Source organism: Chionomys nivalis, chromosome 4 (assembly GCF_950005125.1).
Source record: "Chionomys nivalis chromosome 4, mChiNiv1.1, whole genome shotgun sequence".
Lineage (NCBI taxonomy): Eukaryota > Metazoa > Chordata > Mammalia > Rodentia > Cricetidae > Chionomys > Chionomys nivalis.
In genome coordinates, this window is record NC_080089.1 from 100667760 (window position 1) to 100673030 (window position 5271).

Here is a 5271-nt window from a genome sequence, read left to right on the forward strand (position 1 = left end):
AAGCCAGGTCGCCTTGCACAGTTTCTCCACTTTACAAGTGGAAGGAGGTGGTCCTCAGGAAGGAGCAGAGTGCCAAGGATATAGAACTAGACAAGGCTGTGGGCTTCTGGCTTGTCCATCCCTGGCAAGTATTTTTTTCACCTTCTTTTGGCCTGGGTTTCTGCAGCTGCCTCCCAACTAAACATCCAACCACAGTCTAACAGTTGGCTGCTGCAGCCCTCTTGAGTGTGTGTCTGGCTTCCCCCTGACCAAGGAGAGTTCTCACTTCGGCTGTCTGGGTTTCATCAGAGCTTGTCCAATCCTGAGACATGATCTCCATTGCCTGGCCCATTCTAGCATCTTCTCCTGGTCTCTGTAGCAGCACACTTGCATACCCAGACCCCGGAGTCTTGGCTCATGCTGCTTTCTATGTTTGGAAGAATTTCCTGAGATTTTCCAGAAGACCTGTTCAAAAGCCAAATGTTCTCTCTTGGCCATTACCCTACACTGGCTCATCCGTCATCTCGTTCCTTCTTTTATACTCACGGGGTTAGCTCACTCCTATCATATTTGTTTATGGTCTGTTTTTCCACGAGTGTATATGGGCCCCCGTGCTCTTCCCTCCAAACGTATTTATTTCATGTGTGTGTACACATACGAGTGAGCACGAGTGTCTGTCTGTGCATGTGTGCGTCATGTGTGTTCATGTGCACCTGGCATCATTACCTCTTACTTGTGCCCAGAGTTAGGTGTGAAGATAAGGCAGGAAGGCCATTCAGAACATGCTGAGACCTGAAGAACTGCGGTCTGAGTCCCAGGCCAGAAGTGAACTTGGGCAGCTGACCGAGACCGACTTGAGTAGTGAAGAAAAACCAGCCCTAGGAAACAGCAAAACACCAGCGGCCGGACAAGGGCTGGCCAGAGTCTGGGCAAGGAACTGATGACACAGATATTCAGTGAGCAGTAATAGCTAAGGGGATATGCGCTTAGCTTTTCTCTTAGTATCTAGTCAGCCTGAGGGCTGTAATCCACTCTAGATACAGGGGAGTCAGGACACCGAAGAGAAACAAAACAGGTTCTGGTGACAGCTGGAATTCCCCAGGTTCACAACTAAGTAGAATTCTGGGCAGAGCCATCCCTTAATCCATTGCATATTTCTCTCTTTGTTTTCAAGCATGCCTTTCTCATGATGGCATTTGCATGTCCCTTTTAAGATAAACCTACTCACAGCTAGGACTGGCCAGATGGGGGACTGCTGGAGACAGCTTGAGGCCACCATCCTCCTCTACTTAGGCTGATGCTCCTGATAAGGGAGAGGTGGAGACTGCAGGCGCCTTCCTCCAGCCCCTCTCGCTGGGAAGTCAGGGTCGGTGCTCTTTTTCCTTCCTCTGCACCAGCTGGGTTAGCCATCTGCGGCTCCTCCAGGGTCCAGATGTTGCGGGATAATCTTTTTGTACACCATGAAGATGTGTCACTTGGATTGGTTTAATAAAAGTCTAAACAGCCAATAGCTAGGCAGGATTTTCAGGGCAGAGAGAATGCTGGAGGAAAAAAGGGAGATGATGCCAGGGACACAGAGCCAGCAGCATGGGCTTTACATAGTAAAGGTAACTGAGCCACATAAAAGAAAGTAAATGAATAGAAATGGGCTAATTTATGTTATAAGAGCTAGTTAAAACCATGCCTAAGCTATCGGCTGAGCTTTCATAATCAGTAAGACGTCTTCATGTGGTTATTTGGGAGCTATCAGGTGAGAGAAAAATCTGCCTACATCTGGGTATTTGTGCACCCTAGGGTCTTTGCCATTTGTTTACTTGAAAGCTTCTCTTGTCCCATTCCATGTGCTCAAGGATTATTCCTATCCTGCAACTGTGACCTTCCAGTTACTCCTTATATGGCCACCCCTCAAACCCTCGCAACACATGTGCAAACCCTCCCAACACATGTGCAAACCCTCCCAACACATGTGCAAACCCTCCCAACACATGTGCAAACCCTCCCAACACATGTGCATACCCTCCCAACACATGTGCAAACCCTCCCAACACATGTGCAAACCCTCCCAACACATGTGCAAACCCTCCCAACACATGTGCATACCCTCCCAACACATGTGCAAACCCTCCCAACACATGTGCATACCCTCCCAACACATGTGCAAACCCTCCCAACACATGTGCAAACCCTCCCAACACATGTGCAAACCCTCCCAACACATGTGCAAACCCTCCCAACACATGTGCAAACCCTCCCAACACATGTGCAAACCCTCCCAACACGTGTGCAAACCCTCCCAACACGTGTGCAAACCCTCCCAACACGTGTGCAAACCCTCCCAACACGTGTGCAAACCCTCCCAACACGTGTGCAAACCCTCCCAACACGTGTGCAAACCCTCCCAACACGTGTGCAAACCCTCCCAACACGTGTGCAAACCCTCCCAACACGTGTGCAAACCCTCCCAACACATGTGCAAACCCTCCCAACACATGTGCAAACCCTCCCAACACATGTGCATACCCTCCCAACACATGTGCAAACCCTCCCAACACATGTGCATACCATTAACCCCTTTCCTTTGGGTTTCTTACAACTTCCCTTCATCGCATGCACTCTGGATGTTTTTCTTGGGGTTTATTATGCCCCCTCTTCTCTTACTAAAGAGTGCATTCTTAGAGGCAGGCGGATCTCTGTGAGTTCGAGACCAGCCTGGTCTACAGAGCTAGTTCCAGGACAGGCTCCAAAGCCACAGAGAAACCCTGTCTCGAAAAACCAAAAAAAAAAAAAAAAAAAAGAGTGCATTCTTTTTTGTCCTCCCCCTCCAGGATCTTGTGATGCCTCCAAGGTTAGCCTTGAATTCACAATCTGCTGCCTCAGCCCCACTCATACACTTGGGCTGATAAAGTCCTTCTCTTGCCTGTTCCTGGGATCTGAGAATGTGCCTGGAACACTGAGCAACATGGTCCCCAGTCAGTATGTGTGTCATGAGTACATGAGGGCTCTTCGGGATCCTGGGGGGTGTCATCAGCCTCTGCAGGAGAAGGGCAGCGTCGATAGGTTGATGTTTTTCACTGGCCATACAGACACTAAAAAGTTATTTTTAATTATATTTTTAGAGAGGATAAAAGGAGGGGGAGAGAGAGAGAATGTGTTTGTACACATGTAGAAGTCAGAGAACACCTTACTAGAGTTTGTTCTCTCTTCTACCAGGGATCTAATGGGTTCTGGGGCTTGCTGGAAGAACACCCCCCCACCACCACTGAGCCTTTTTCCAGCCCCCAGAGCTGAGCATCAGGATTGCCTGAGGAGCCTGACATACATAAAGCCCTTCCAGCCTCGATGACTGTAATTTTGGCAGTAACAAGCTTCATCGGGAGTCCACTGACACCAGGGTTGAGGTCGAGACTTGAACCCTGAATGCCCATTGTGTCTGTGAGGGTGTTTAACCAAGCAGGGACTGGATAATGGGAGCCAAAGGATTAGTGGGGTGGCTATGGGACAGGAAGCTAAGGCTGGGACAGGCAGGAACCAGGTGCCTGCAGGTGGGACCAGTGGGAGCCCCCTCTGAGGTGAGGACCTCTATCTGCCCAGTCAACCTGAACCATCTACCCTTGTGCCTTGCTGAGATATGAGCACAGTACTCAGCCACATGAGTGACAGTCCAGCCATGAAACTTTCTGAGAAAATAACTTGTCTGGTGCTACAATAGTAATATAAAGCAGACTGCACATCTAATTTAAAACTTTAGGTGACAGGAAAAGGAATGCCCCAGAATTTTATGCTTCCCTCTCGAAATTTTCATCAAGGCTTCACCTCAAAATTACATTAAACAGTTTTTCCATTAGTCTCAATTTTCCACCCTTGATGAGGTATTATTTTCCTCTGGGGTAGGAGATCTTTCATGTGGAATTTTTATCTTCTTAAAAAAAGAAAACAAGAAGCAAAGGCCACGATTATTCTTTCATCTGCTTCTTTCTAGTGGCTCTCGTTCAAGGTAGTAAATATGTCAGTGTGCGTGCTCTGAGGGCTTCCGTAGACAGAGGTAAATCTGCTTAGACTGGTGGCCAGTGATTAATGCTTTGTTATTTCATCTTATTTGGGGATGAGATAGCCAGTAATAAATTAATTTATTATAACTTTGAGAGTGTAAAGTATCTAAGAGATTTGGGTTATGATTTTTTTCCCCTGCTACAGACTGAACCCAGTGTCTGGTACATATTAGGCAATCATTCTATCACTCAGCTGTATCCCTAGCTTGGGGAAATTTTGGGGGGTGGGTTGAGACAGGGTTTCTTTGTAGCCTTGGAGCCTATCCTGGAACTAGCTCTTGTAGACCATGCTGGCCTTGAACTCACAGAGATCCACCTGCTTCTGCCTCCCGAGTGCTGGGATTAAAGGTGTGCGCCACCACCGCCCAGCTTTTTTTTCGGGGGGAGGGGCTATTTTAAAGTAGATAATTACAAAATACAGTTACTTTTGAAACATTTGTTTTAAAAATTGGATTTTTTTTCTCATTGTGTGCATAGTCTGTGAGTGTGTGTGTGTGTGTGTGTGTGTGTATGTGTGTGTGTGTACATGAGTATGGGAGCCTTAGGAGGACAGTGGCATCAGGCCTCCTGGAGATGGTGTTCCACATGGCTGTGGGTCACCAGACATGGGTGCTGAGAATCAAACTTGAACCTTCTGCAAGAGCAGCAAGTGTTCTTAACTAATGAGCCATCTCTCCAGACCCCTATTTTGAAATGTTAAATTTGTAATTATTTAGTTTGCTTTTAACAATTATGCTTGGCATTTCCATGAAAATTCTATTAAGACATTGAACATACAGCCATCGCTTTATTATTCTTTTTGGTGAATATTGTTAAATATGAATAACACAAGTTTATTTTACTAATAAACCTAGACAGAAAAGACGTGGTCTGGTATATATTTAATGCCAATAACTCTGAAGATATATCATGTCTTTTGTTTATTTTGAATTTTATCATTTGCATTTTATTTTAAAATTATTATTATTAAAGCCCACTCATGAATGGTGATGGTTCTTGATGGCTAGGAGTGTCTACAGTATCTAAATACTGTAGGAACCATAGAGTATGGCACACCAAGTTTAATAGACATTCCATTTCCTGTTTGTCTCATGGGAAGGGAATGATTCTTTTTGTTCACACATGATCAGTTCTCAAGAAGTCTTATGTGTGTGTTTCTGTGTTCTTTTATCATTATAAAAAAATTTAACAGAAGAGACAAAAGCATCAAAAGGAAAAATACAAGAGAAGATAAGATATCTAA